We start from the raw sequence: 15,511 nt of genomic DNA on the forward strand, positions 1-15,511 counted from the left end.
TAGGCCGAGTTACGTCGATTTTGAAAATGTTATTAAAAATCGAGGTACATTTTTATATATATTGATCAATCGAGATGAAATCACTTTTAATGAGTGTTTTATAGGGAATTAAGCTGAATTCGGTCAAAAATTTCTCCAGAAAAAAATGCATTCAAAAGTGTACCGAAAAAATCGCATGTTTTTTTTCTTCAAGATACAAAATCCGTGACAACGATTTCTTATTTAAAATTGAATTTTAACAGTTTGTTGAATGAATATCGTTACATTCGCTTGAATTAAAGCAAAAAGTATAAAAATAATGGTTTCAGTGGTTATATTTGAAAATAGTGAAGAAATACTCAAAATATGCTTCTTTGGCCGTGAAACGTCGATTTTGAAAATGTTATTAAAAATCGAGGTACATTTTTATTTATTGTTCAATCGAGATGAAATCACTTTTAATGAGTGTTTTATAGGGAATTAAGCTGAATTCGGTCAAAAATTTCTCCTGAAAAAAATGCATTCAAAAAAGTACCGAAAAAATCGCATGTTTTTCTTCTTCAAGATACAAAATCCGTGACAACGATTTCTTATTGAAAAATTTAATTTTAACAGTTTTTTGATTGAATATCGTTACATTTGCTTGAATTAAAGCAAAAAGTATAAAAATAATGGTTTCAGTGAACATATTTGAAAATAGTGAAGAAATACTCAAAGTATGCTTCTTTGGCCGTGAAACGTCGATTTTGAAAATGTTATTAAAAATCGAGGTACATTTTTATTTATTGTTCAATCGAGATGAAATCACTTTTAATGAGTGTTTTATAGGGAATTAAGCTGAATTCGGTCAAAAATTTCTCCTGAAAAAAATGCATTCAAAAAAGTACCGAAAAAATCGCATGTTTTTCTTCTTCAAGATACAAAATCCGTGACAACGATTTCTTATTGAAAAATTTAATTTTAACAGTTTTTTGATTGAATATCGTTACATTTGCTTGAATTAAAGCAAAAAGTATAAAAATAATGGTTTCAGTGAACATATTTGAAAATAGTGAAGAAATACTCAAAGTATGCTTCTTTGGCCGTGAAACGTCGATTTTGAAAATGTTATTAAAAATCGAGGTAAATTTTTAATTATTGTTAAATCGAGATGAAATCACTTTCAATGAGTGTTTTATAGGGAATTAAGCTGAATTCGGTCAAAAATTTCTCCAGAAAAAAATGCATTTAAAAGTGTACCGAAAAAATCGCATGTTTTTCTTCTTCAAGATACAAAATCCGTGACAACGATTTCTTATTGAAAAATTGAATTTTAACAGTTTTTTGAATGAATATCGTTACATTTGCTTGAATTAAAGCAAAAAGTATAAAAATAATGGTTTCAGTGGTTATATTTGAAAATAGTGAAGAAATACTCAAAATATGCTTCTTTGGCCGTGAAACGTCGATTTTGAAAATGTTATTAAAAATCGAGGTACATTTTTATTTATTGTTCAATCGAGATGAAATCACTTTTAATGAGTGTTTTATAGGTAATTAAGCTGAATTCGGTCAAATATTTCTCCAGAAAAAAATGCATTTAAAAGTGTACCGAAAAAATCGCATGTTTTTTTTCAAGATACAAAATCCGTCACAACGATATCTTATTTAAAATTGAATTTTAACAGTTTGTTGAATGAATATCGTTACATTTGCTTGAATTAACGCAAAAATTACAAAAATAATGGTTTCAGTGGTTATATTTGAAAATAGTGAACAAATACTCAAAATGTTTTTCTTAGGCCGAGTTACGTCGATTTTGAAAATGTTATTAAAAATCGAGGTACATTTTTATATATATTGATCAATCGAGATGAAATCACTTTTAATGAGTGTTTTATAGGGAATTAAGCTGAATTCGGTCAAAAATTTCTCCAGAAAAAAATGCATTCAAAAGTGTACCGAAAAAATCGCATGTTTTTTTTCTTCAAGATACAAAATCCGTGACAACGATTTCTTATTTAAAATTGAATTTTAACAGTTTGTTGAATGAATATCGTTACATTCGCTTGAATTAAAGCAAAAAGTATAAAAATAATGGTTTCAGTGGTTATATTTGAAAATAGTGAAGAAATACTCAAAATATGCTTCTTTGGCCGTGAAACGTCGATTTTGAAAATGTTATTAAAAATCGAGGTACATTTTTATTTATTGTTCAATCGAGATGAAATCACTTTTAATGAGTGTTTTATAGGGAATTAAGCTGAATTCGGTCAAAAATTTCTCCTGAAAAAAATGCATTCAAAAAAGTACCGAAAAAATCGCATGTTTTTCTTCTTCAAGATACAAAATCCGTGACAACGATTTCTTATTGAAAAATTTAATTTTAACAGTTTTTTGATTGAATATCGTTACATTTGCTTGAATTAAAGCAAAAAGTATAAAAATAATGGTTTCAGTGAACATATTTGAAAATAGTGAAGAAATACTCAAAGTATGCTTCTTTGGCCGTGAAACGTCGATTTTGAAAATGTTATTAAAATTCGAGGTAAATTTTTAATTATTGTTCAATCGAGATGAAATCACTTTCAATGAGTGTTTTATAGGGAATTAAGCTGAATTCGCTCAAAAATTTCTCCAGAAAAAAATTCATTCAAAAAAGTACCGAAAAAATCGCAGGTTTTTCTTCTTCAAGACACAAAATCCGTGAATACGATTTCGTATTGAAAATTGAATTTTAACAGTTTTTGAATGAATATCGTTACATTTGCTTGAATTAAAGCAAAAAGTATAAAAATAATGGTTTCAATGGTTATTTTTGAAAATAGTGAAGAAATACTCAAAATATGCTTCTTTGGCCGTGAAACGTCGATTTTGAAAATGTTATTAAAAATCGAGGTACATTTTTATTTATTGTTCAATCGAGATGAAATCACTTTTAATGAGTGTTTTATAGGGAATTAAGCTGAATTCGGTCAAAAATTTCTCCTGAAAAAAATGCATTCAAAAAAGTACCGAAAAAATCTCATGTTTTTCTTCTTCAAGATACATAATCCGTGACAACGATTTCTTATTGAAAAATTTAATTTTAACAGTTTTTTGATTGAATATCGTTACATTTGCTTGAATTAACGCAAAAATTACAAAAATAATGGTTTCAGTGGTTATATTTGAAAACAGTGAACAAATACTCAAAATGTTTTTCTTAGGCCGAGTTACGTCGATTTTGAAAATGTTATTAAAAATCGAGGTACATTTTTATTTATTGTTCAATCGAGATGAAATCACTTTTAATGAGTGTTTTATAGGGAATTAAGCTGAATTCGGTCAAAAATTTCTCCTGAAAAAAATGCATTCAAAAAAGTACCGAAAAAATCTCATGTTTTTCTTCTTCAAGATACAAAATCCGTGACAACGATTTCTTATTGAAAAATTTAATTTTAACAGTTTTTTGATTGAATATCGTTACATTTGCTTGAATTAAAGCAAAAAGTATAAAAATAATGCTTTCAGTGAACATATTTGAAAAGAGTGAAGAAATACTCAAAGTATGCTTCTTTGGCCGTGAAACGTCGATTTTGAAAATGTTATTAAAAATCGAGGTACATTTTTATTTATTGTTCAATCGAGATGAAATCACTTTTAATGAGTGTTTTATAGGGAATTAAGCTGAATTCGCTCAAAAATTTCTCCAGAAAAAAATTCATTCAAAAAAGTACCGAAAAAATCGCAGGTTTTTCTTCTTCAAGACACAAAATCCGTGAATACGATTTCGTATTGAAAATTGAATTTTAACAGTTTTTTGAATGAATATCGTTACATTTGCTTGAATTAAAGCAAAAAGTATAAAAATAATGGTTTCAATGGTTATTTTTGAAAATAGTGAAGAAATACTCAAAATATGCTTCTTTGGCCGTGAAACGTCGATTTTGAAAATGTTATTAAAAATCGAGGTACATTTTTATTTATTGTTCAATCGAGATGAAATCACTTTTAATGAGTGTTTTATAGGGAATGAAGCTGAATTCGGTCAAAAATTTCTCCTGAAAAAAATGCATTCAAAAAAGTACCGAAAAAATCTCATGTTTTTCTTCTTCAAGATACATAATCCGCGACAACGATTTCTTATTGAAAAATTTAATTTTAACAGTTTTTTGATTGAATATCGTTACATTTGCTTGAATTAACGCAAAAATTACAAAAATAATGGTTTCAGTGGTTATATTTGAAAACAGTGAACAAATACTCAAAATGTTTTTCTTAGGCCGAGTTACGTCGATTTTGAAAATGTTATTAAAAATCGAGGTACATTTTTATTTATTGTTCAATCGAGATGAAATCACTTTAAATGAGTGTTTTATAGGGAATTAAGCTGAATTCGGTCAAAAATTTCTCCAGAAAAAAATTCATTCAAAAAAGTACCGAAAAAATCGCAGGTTTTTCTTCTTCAAGACACAAAATCCGTGAATACGATTTCTTATTTAAAATTGAATTTTAACAGTTTGTTGAATGAATATCGTTACATTTGCTTGAATTAACGCAAAAATTACAAAAATAATGGTTTCAGTGGTTATATTTGAAAACAGTGAACAAATACTCAAAATGTTTTTCTTAGGCCGAGTTACGTCGATTTTAAAAATGTTATTAAAAATCGAGGTACATTTTCATTTATTGTTCAATCGAGATGAAATCACTTTTAATGAGTGTTTTATAGGGAATTAAGCTGAATTCGGTCAAAAATTTCTCCTGAAAAAAATGCATTCAAAAAAGTACCGAAAAAATCGCAGGTTTTTCTTCTTCAAGATACATAATCCGTGACAACGATTTCTTATTGAAAAATTTAATTTTAACAGTTTTTTGATTGAATATCGTTACATTTGCTTGAAGTAACGCAAAAATTACAAAAATAATGGTTTCAGTGGTTATATTTGAAAACAGTGAACAAATACTCAAAATGTTTTTCTTAGGCCGAGTTACGTCGATTTTGAAAATGTTATTAAAAATCGAGGTACATTTTTATTTATTGTTCAATCGAGATGAAATCACTTTAAATGAGTGTTTTATAGGGAATTAAGCTGAATTCGGTCAAAAATTTCTCCAGAAAAAAATTCATTCAAAAAAGTACCGAAAAAATCGCAGGTTTTTCTTCTTCAAGACACAAAATCCGTGAATACGATTTCTTTGAATTTTAACAGTTTTTTGAATGAATATCGTTACATTTGCTTGAATTAAAGCAAAAAGTATAAAAATAATGGTTTCAGTGGTTATTTTTGAAAATAGTGAAGAAATACTCAAAATATGCTTCTTTGGCCGTGAAACGTCGATTTTGAAAATGTTATTAAAAATCGAGGTACATTTTTATTTATTGTTCAATCGAGATGAAATCACTTTTAATGAGTGTTTTATAGGGAATTAAGCTGAATTCGGTCAAAAATTTCTCCTGAAAAAAATGCATTCAAAAAAGTACCGAAAAAATCGCATGTTTTTCTTCTTCAAGATACAAAATCCGTGACAACGATTTCTTATTGAAAAATTTAATTTTAACAGTTTTTTGATTGAATATCGTTACATTTGCTTGAATTAAAGCAAAAAGTATAAAAATAATGGTTTCAGTGAACATATTTGAAAATAGTGAAGAAATACTCAAAGTATGCTTCTTTGGCCGTGAATCGTCGATTTTGAAAATGTTATTAAAATTCGAGGTAAATTTTTAATTATTGTTCAATCGAGATGAAATCACTTCAAATGAGTGTTTTATAGGGAATTAAGCTGAATTCGCTCAAAAATTTCTCCAGAAAAAAATTCATTCAAAAAAGTACCGAAAAAATCGCAGGTTTTTCTTCTTCAAGACACAAAATCCGTGAATGCGATTTCTTACTGAAAATTGAATTTTAACAGTTTTTTGAATGAATATCGTTACATTGCTTGAATTAAAGCAAAAAGTATAAAAATAATGGTTTCAATGAATATATTTGAAAATAGTGAAGAAATACTCAAAGTATGCTTCTTTGGCCGTGAAACGTCGATTTTGAAAATGTTATTAAAAATCGAGGTAAATTTTTAATTATTGTTCAATCGAGATGAAATCACTTTCAAAGAGTGTTTTATAGGGAATTAAGCTGAATTCGGTCAAACATTTCTCCAAAAAAAAATGCATTCAAAAGTGTACCGAAAAAATCGCATGTTTTTTTTCTTCAAGATACAATATCCGTGACAACGATTTCTTATTTAAAATTGAATTTTAACAGTTTGTTGAATGAATATCGTTACATTTGCTTGAATTAACGCAAAAATTACAAAAATAATGGTTTCAGTGGTTATATTTGAAAACAGTGAACAAATACTCAAAATTTTTTTCTTAGGCCGAGTTACGTCGATTTTGAAAATGTTATTAAAAATCGAGGTACATTTTCATTTATTGTTCAATCGAGATGAAATCACTTTTAATGAGTGTTTTATAGGGAATTAAGCTGAATTCGGTCAAAAATTTCTCCTGAAAAAAATGCATTCAAAAAAGTACCGAAAAAATCTCATATTTTTCTTCTTCAAGATACAAAATCCGTGACAACGATTTCTTATTGAAAAATTTAATTTTAACAGTTTTTTGATTGAATATCGTTACATTTGCTTGAATTAAAGCAAAAAGTATAAAAATAATGCTTTCAGTGAACATATTTGAAAAGAGTGAAGAAATACTCAAAGTATGCTTCTTTGGCCGTGAAACGTCGATTTTGAAAATGTTATTAAAAATCGAGGTACATTTTTATTTATTGTTCAATCGAGATGAAATCACTTTTAATGAGTGTTTTATAGGGAATTAAGCTGAATTCGGTCAAAAATTTCTCCTGAAAAAAATGCATTCAAAAAAGTACCGAAAAAATCGCATGTTTTTCTTCTTCAAGATACAAAATCCGTGACAACGATTTCTTATTGAAAAATTTAATTTTAACAGTTTTTTGATTGAATATCGTTACATTTGCTTGAATTAAAGCAAAAAGTATAAAAATAATGGTTTCAGTGAACATATTTGAAAATAGTGAAGAAATACTCAAAGTATGCTTCTTTGGCCGTGAATCGTCGATTTTGAAAATGTTATTAAAATTCGAGGTAAATTTTTAATTATTGTTCAATCGAGATGAAATCACTTCAAATGAGTGTTTTATAGGGAATTAAGCTGAATTCGCTCAAAAATTTCTCCAGAAAAAAATTCATTCAAAAAAGTACCGAAAAAATCGCAGGTTTTTCTTCTTCAAGACACAAAATCCGTGAATGCGATTTCTTACTGAAAATTGAATTTTAACAGTTTTTTGAATGAATATCGTTACATTGCTTGAATTAAAGCAAAAAGTATAAAAATAATGGTTTCAATGAATATATTTGAAAATAGTGAAGAAATACTCAAAGTATGCTTCTTTGGCCGTGAAACGTCGATTTTGAAAATGTTATTAAAAATCGAGGTAAATTTTTAATTATTGTTCAATCGAGATGAAATCACTTTCAAAGAGTGTTTTATAGGGAATTAAGCTGAATTCGGTCAAACATTTCTCCAAAAAAAAATGCATTCAAAAGTGTACCGAAAAAATCGCATGTTTTTTTTCTTCAAGATACAATATCCGTGACAACGATTTCTTATTTAAAATTGAATTTTAACAGTTTGTTGAATGAATATCGTTACATTTGCTTGAATTAACGCAAAAATTACAAAAATAATGGTTTCAGTGGTTATATTTGAAAACAGTGAACAAATACTCAAAATTTTTTTCTTAGGCCGAGTTACGTCGATTTTGAAAATGTTATTAAAAATCGAGGTACATTTTCATTTATTGTTCAATCGAGATGAAATCACTTTTAATGAGTGTTTTATAGGGAATTAAGCTGAATTCGGTCAAAAATTTCTCCTGAAAAAAATGCATTCAAAAAAGTACCGAAAAAATCTCATATTTTTCTTCTTCAAGATACAAAATCCGTGACAACGATTTCTTATTGAAAAATTTAATTTTAACAGTTTTTTGATTGAATATCGTTACATTTGCTTGAATTAAAGCAAAAAGTATAAAAATAATGCTTTCAGTGAACATATTTGAAAAGAGTGAAGAAATACTCAAAGTATGCTTCTTTGGCCGTGAAACGTCGATTTTGAAAATGTTATTAAAAATCGAGGTACATTTTTATTTATTGTTCAATCGAGATGAAATCACTTTTAATGAGTGTTTTATAGGGAATTAAGCTGAATTCGGTCAAAAATTTCTCCTGAAAAAAATGCATTCAAAAAAGTACCGAAAAAATCGCATGTTTTTCTTCTTCAAGATACAAAATCCGTGACAACGATTTCTTATTGAAAAATTTAATTTTAACAGTTTTTTGATTGAATATCGTTACATTTGCTTGAATTAAAGCAAAAAGTATAAAAATAATGGTTTCAGTGAACATATTTGAAAATAGTGAAGAAATACTCAAAGTATGCTTCTTTGGCCGTGAATCGTCGATTTTGAAAATGTTATTAAAATTCGAGGTAAATTTTTAATTATTGTTCAATCGAGATGAAATCACTTCAAATGAGTGTTTTATAGGGAATTAAGCTGAATTCGCTCAAAAATTTCTCCAGAAAAAAATTCATTCAAAAAAGTACCGAAAAAATCGCAGGTTTTTCTTCTTCAAGACACAAAATCCGTGAATGCGATTTCTTACTGAAAATTGAATTTTAACAGTTTTTTGAATGAATATCGTTACATTGCTTGAATTAAAGCAAAAAGTATAAAAATAATGGTTTCAATGAATATATTTGAAAATAGTGAAGAAATACTCAAAGTATGCTTCTTTGGCCGTGAAACGTCGATTTTGAAAATGTTATTAAAAATCGAGGTAAATTTTTAATTATTGTTCAATCGAGATGAAATCACTTTCAAAGAGTGTTTTATAGGGAATTAAGCTGAATTCGGTCAAACATTTCTCCAAAAAAAAATGCATTCAAAAGTGTACCGAAAAAATCGCATGTTTTTTTTCTTCAAGATACAATATCCGTGACAACGATTTCTTATTTAAAATTGAATTTTAACAGTTTGTTGAATGAATATCGTTACATTTGCTTGAATTAACGCAAAAATTACAAAAATAATGGTTTCAGTGGTTATATTTGAAAACAGTGAACAAATACTCAAAATTTTTTTCTTAGGCCGAGTTACGTCGATTTTGAAAATGTTATTAAAAATCGAGGTACATTTTCATTTATTGTTCAATCGAGATGAAATCACTTTTAATGAGTGTTTTATAGGGAATTAAGCTGAATTCGGTCAAAAATTTCTCCTGAAAAAAATGCATTCAAAAAAGTACCGAAAAAATCTCATATTTTTCTTCTTCAAGATACAAAATCCGTGACAACGATTTCTTATTGAAAAATTTAATTTTAACAGTTTTTTGATTGAATATCGTTACATTTGCTTGAATTAAAGCAAAAAGTATAAAAATAATGCTTTCAGTGAACATATTTGAAAAGAGTGAAGAAATACTCAAAGTATGCTTCTTTGGCCGTGAAACGTCGATTTTGAAAATGTTATTAAAAATCGAGGTACATTTTTATTTATTGTTCAATCGAGATGAAATCACTTTTAATGAGTGTTTTATAGGGAATTAAGCTGAATTCGGTCAAAAATTTCTCCTGAAAAAAATGCATTCAAAAAAGTACCGAAAAAATCGCATGTTTTTCTTCTTCAAGACACAAAATCCGTGAATACGATTTCTTATTGAAAATTGAATTTTAACAGTTTTTTGAATGAATATCGTTACATTGCTTGAATTAAAGCAAAAAGTATAAAAATAATGGTTTCAATGAATATATTTGAAAATAGTGAAGAAATACTCAAAGTATGCTTCTTTGGCCGTGAAACGTCGATTTTGAAAATGTTATTAAAAATCGAGGTAAATTTTTAATTATTGTTCAATCGAGATGAAATCACTTTCAATGAGTGTTTTATAGGGAATTAAGCTGAATTCGGTCAAAAATTTCTCCAAAAAAAAATGCATTTAAAAGTGTACCGAAAAAATCGCATGTTTTTTTTCAAGATACAAAATCCGTGACAACGATTTCTTATTTAAAATTGAATTTTAACAGTTTGTTGAATGAATATCGTTACATTTGCTTGAATTAACGCAAAAATTACAAAAATAATGGTTTCAGTGGTTATATTTGAAAACAGTGAACAAATACTCAAAATGTTTTTCTTAGGCCGAGTTACGTCGATTTTGAAAATGTTATTAAAAATCGAGGTACATTTTCATTTATTGTTCAATCGAGATGAAATCACTTTTAATGAGTGTTTTATAGGGAATTAAGCTGAATTCGGTCAAAAATTTCTCCTGAAAAAAATGCATTCAAAAAAGTACCGAAAAAAATCGCATGTTTTTCTTCTTCAAGATAAAAAATCCGTGACAACGATTTCTTATTGAAAAATTGAATTTTAACAGTTTTTTGAATGAATATCGTTACATTTGCTTGAATTAAAGCAAAAAGTATAAAAATAATGGTTTCAGTGAACATATTTGAAAATAGTGAAGAAATACTCAAAGTAAGCTTCTTTGGCCGTGAAACGTCGATTTTGAAAATGTTATTAAAAATCGAGGTAAATTTTTAATTATTGTTCAATCAAGATGAAATCACTTTCAAAGAGTGTTTTATAGGGAACGTAGAAAGCCAAAGTTTTTCCACAATACGTGACAACCATTTAATTTCTGAGCCTCCGTGGGTCAATGGTTAGCGCGTTCGGCTGTTAACCAATAGGTTAGTGGTTCGAGCCCACCCGGGAGCGGCGTTGTGGGATCTCAAATGTAACGTAGAAAGCCAAAGTTTTTCCACAATACCTGACGATTTAATTTTTGGGCTTCCGTGGCGCAATGATTAGCGCGTTCAGCTGTTAATCGAAAGGTTGAAGGTTCGAGCCCACCCGGGAGAGGTGTTGTGAGGTCTCAGATGTGACGTAAAAAGTCAAGGTTTTTACACAATACCTGACGAGCATTTAAATTTTGGGCTTCCTTTGCGCAATGGTTAGCGCGTTCGGCTGTTAACCAATAGGTTGGTGGTTCGAGCCCACCCGGGAGCGGTGTTGTGTGATCTCAAATGTAACGTAGAAAGCCAAAATTTTTCCACAATACCTGACGACCATTTAATTTTTGGGCTTCCGTGGCGCAATGGTTAGCACGTTCGGCTGTTAACCAATAGGTTGGTGGTTCGAGCCCATCCGGGAGCGGTGTTGTGAGGTCTCAGATGTGACGTTAAAAGTCAAGGTTTTCCACATTACCTGACAACCATTTAATTTCTGAGCTTCCGTGGCTCAATGGTTAGCGCGTTCGGCTGTTAACCAATAGGTTGGTGGTTCGAGCCCACCCGGGAGCGGTGTTGTGGGATATGAAATGTAACGTAGAAAGCCAAAGTTTTTGCACAATAAATGACGACCATTTAATTTTTGGGCTTCCGTGGCGCAATGGTTAGCGCGTTCGGCTGTTAACCAATAGGTTGGTGGTTCGACCCCATCCGGGAGCGGTGTTGTGAGGTCTCAGATGTGACGTAAAAAGTCAAGGTTTTTACATAATACCTGACGAGCATGTAACTTTTGGGCTTCCGTGGCGCAATGGTTAGCGCGCTCGGCTGTTAACCAATAGGTTGGTGGTTCGAGCCCACCCGGGAGCGGTGTTGTGTGATCTCAAATGTAACGTAGAAAGCCAAAGTTTTTCCACAATACCTGACGACCATTTAATTTTTGGGCTTCCGTGGCGCAATGGTTAGCGCGTTCAGCTGCTATTCAAAAGACTGGTGGTTTGAGCTCTCCTGGGAGCGGTGTTGTGACGTCTCAAATGTAACATAAAATGTCAGAGTTTTTCCACAATACCTGTCGAACATTGAATTTTTGGGCTTCCGTGGCGCAATGGTTAGCGCGTTCAGCTGTTAATCGAGAGGTTGGTGGTACGAGCCCACCCGGGAGAGGTGTTGTGGGGTCTCAGATGTAGCGTAAAAAGTCAAAACTTTTCCACAATACGTGACAACCATTTAATTTCTGGGCTTCCGTGGCTCAATGATTAGCGCGTTCGGCTGTTAACCAATAGGTTTGTGGTTCGAGCCCATCCGGGATGCGGTGTTGTGAGGTCTCAGATGTAACGTAAAATGTCTGAGTTTTTCACAATACCTGACGAACATTTAACTTTTGGGCTTCCGTGGCGCAATGATTAGCGCGTTCAGCTGTTAATCGAAAGGTTGAAGGTTCGAGCCCACCCGGGAGAGGTGTTGTGGGGTCTCATATGTAGCGTAAAAAGTCAAAACTTATCCACAATACGTGACAATCATTTAATTTCTGAGCTTCCGTGGCTCAATGGTTAGCGCGTTCGGCTGTTAACCAATAGGTTGGTGGTTCGAGCTCATCCGGGAGCGGTGTTGTGAGGTCTCAGATGTGACGTAGAAAGCCAAAGTTTTTCCACAATACCTGACGACCATTTAATTTTTGGGCTTCCGTGGCTCAATGGTTGGCGCGTTTGGCTGTTAACCAATAGGTTGGTGGTTCGAGCCCATCCGGGAGCGGTGTTGTGTGATCTCAAATGTAACGTAGAAAGCCAAAGTTTTTCCACAATAAATGACGACCATTTAATTTTTGGGCTTCCGTGGCGCAATGGTTAGCGCGTTCGGCTGCTAACCAATAGGTTGGTGGTTCGACCCCATCCGGGAGCGCTGTTGTGAGGTTTCAGATTTGACGTAAAAAATCAAGGTTTTTACACAATACCTGACGAGCATTTAACTTATGGGCTTCCGTGGCGCAATGGTTAGCGCGTTCGGCTGTTAACCAATAGGTTGGTGGTTCGAGCCCATCCGGGAGCGGTGTTGTGAGGTCTCAGATGTGACGTAAAAAGTCAAGGCTTTTACACAATACCTGACGAGCATTTAACATTTGGGCTTCCGTGGCGCAATGTTTAGCGCGTTCGGCTGTTAACCAATAGGTTGGTGGTTCGAGCCCATCCGGGAGCGGTGTTGTGAGGTCTCAGATGTGACTTAAAAAGTCAAGGTTTTTACACAATACCTGACGAGCATTTAACTTTTGGGCTTCCGTGGCGCAATGTTTAGCGCGTTCGGCTGTTAACCAATAGGTTGGTGGTTCGAGCCCATCCGGGAGCGGTGTTGTGAGGTCTCAGATGTGACGTAAAAAGTCAAGGTTTTTACACAATACCTGACGGGCATTTAAATTTTGGGCTTCCTTGGCGCAATGGTTAGCGCGTTCGGCTGTTAACCAATAGGTTGGTGGTTCGAGCCCATCCGGGAGCGGTGTTGTGAGGTCTCAGATGTGACGTAAAAAGTCAAGGTTTTTCCACAATACCTGACGAGCATTTAATTTTTGGGCTTCCGTGGCGCGTTCGGCTGTTAACCAATAGGTTGGTGGTTCGAGCCCACCCGGGAGCGGTGTTGTGGGATCTCAAATGTAACGTAGAAAGCCAAAGTTTTTCCACAATACGTGACGACCATTTAATTTCTGAGCTTCCGTGGCTCAATGGTTAGCGCGTTCGGCTGTTAACCAATAGGTTGGTGGTTCGAGCCCATCCGGGAGCGGTGTTGTGAGGTCTCAGATGTGACGTAAAAAGTCAAGGTTTTTCCACAATACCTGACGAACATTTAATTTTTGGGCTTCCATGGCGCAATGGTTAGCGCGTTCGGCTGTTAACCGAAAGGTTGGTGGTTCGAGCCCACCCGGGAGCGGCGTTGTGGGATCTCAAATGTAACGTAGAAAGCCAAAGTTTTTCCACAATACCTGACGATCATTTAATTTTTGGGCTTCCGTGGCGCAATGGTTAGGGCGTTCGGCTGTTAACCATTAGGTTGGTGGTTCGAGCCCACCCGGGCGCGGTGTTGTGGGATCTCAAACGTAACGTAGAAAGCCAATGTTTTTCCACAATACCTGACGACCATTTAATTTTTGGGCTTCCGTGGCGCAATGATTAGCGCGTTCAGCTGTTAATCGAAAGGTTGAAGGTTCGTGCCCACCCGAGAGAGGTGTTGTGGGGTCTCAGATGTAGCGTAAAAAGTCAAGGTTTTTACACAATACCTGACGGGCATTTAAATTTTGGGCTTCCTTGGCGCAATGGTTAGCGCGTTCGGCTGTTAACCAATAGGTTGGTGGTTCGAGCCCACCCGGGAGCGGTGTTGTGTGACCTCAAATGTAACGTAGAAAGCCAAAATTTTTCCACAATACCTGACGACCATTTAATTTTTGGGCTTCCGTGGCGCAATGGTTAGCGCGTTCAGCTGTTAATCGAGAGGTTGGTGGTTCGAGCCCACCCGGGAGCGGTGTTGTGTGATCTCAAATGTAACGTAGAAAGCCAAAATTTTTCCACAATACCTGACGAACATTGAATTTTTGGGCTTCCGTGGCGCAATGGTTAGCGCGTTCAGCTGTTAATCGAGAGGTTGGTGGTACGAGCCCACCCGGGAGAGGTGTTGTGGGGTCTCAGATGTAGCGTAAAAAGTCAAGGTTTTTACACAATACCTGACGAGCATTTAATTTTTAGCTTCCGTGGCGCAATGGTTAGCGCGTTCAGCAGTTAACAAATAAGTTAGTGGTTCGAGCCCACCCGGGAGCGGCGTTGTGGGATCTCAAACGTAACGTAGAAAGCCAAAGTTTTTCCACAATACCTGACGACCATTTAATTTTTGGGCTTCCGTGGCGCAATGGTTAACGCGTTCGGCTGTTAACCAATAGGTTGGTGGTTCGAGCCCACCCGGGAGCGGTGTTGTGGGATCTCAAATGTAACGTAGAAAGCCAAAGTTTTTCCACAATACGTGACGACCATTTAATTTCTGAGCTTCCGTGGCTCAATGTTTAGCGCGTTCGGCTGTTAACCAATAGGTTGGTGGTTCGAGCCCATCCGGGAGCGGTGTTGTGAGGTCTCAGAAGTGACGTAAAAAGTCAAGGTTTTTCCACAATACCTGACGAACATTTAATTTTTGGGCTTCCATGGCGCAATGGTTAGCGCGTTCGGCTGTTAACCGAATGGTTGGTGGTTCGAGCCCAACCGTGAGAGGTGTTGAAGGGTCTCAGATGTAACGTAATAAGTCATAACTTATCCACAATACCTGACAACCATTTAGTCTCTGAGCTTCCGTGGCTCAATGGTTAGCGCGTTCGGCTGTTAACCAATAGGTTGGTGGTTCGAGCCCATCCGGGAGCGGTGTTGTGAGGTCTCAGATGTGACGTAGAAAGCCAAAAAAAATCGAGGTACATTTTTATTTATTGTTCAATCGAGATGAAATCACTTTTAATGAGTGTTTTATAGGGAATTAAGCTGAATTCGGTCAAACATTTCTCCAGAAAAAATTCATTCAAAAGTGTACCGAAAAAATCGCATGTTTTTTTCTTCAAGATACAAAATCCGTGACAACGATTTCTTATTTAAAATTGAATTTTAACAGTTTGTTGAATGAATATCGTTACATTTGCTTGAATTAAAGCAAAAAGTATAAAAATAATGGTTTCAGTGGTTATATTTGAAAACAGTGAACAAACACTCAAAATATGCTTCTTTGGCC

The 15,511-nt window shown here is 33.5% G+C and overlaps 1 non-coding gene across 1 annotated transcript; it reads left to right on the top strand.

Moving 5' to 3' along the window:
* Nucleotides 1–12,594: 12,594 nt before the first annotated feature.
* TRNAS-GCU (transfer RNA serine (anticodon GCU)) lies at nucleotides 12,595–12,667 on the top strand. The gene has a single exon. It is a non-coding gene; the product is annotated as a tRNA-Ser (tRNA).
* Nucleotides 12,668–15,511: the final 2,844 nt, after the last annotated feature.

This window comes from Phalangium opilio, unplaced genomic scaffold (assembly GCF_054372755.1).
Source record: "Phalangium opilio isolate 3A_F unplaced genomic scaffold, DU_Popi_V2 ptg000087l_1, whole genome shotgun sequence".
NCBI classification, from domain to species: Eukaryota; Metazoa; Arthropoda; class Arachnida; order Opiliones; family Phalangiidae; genus Phalangium; species Phalangium opilio.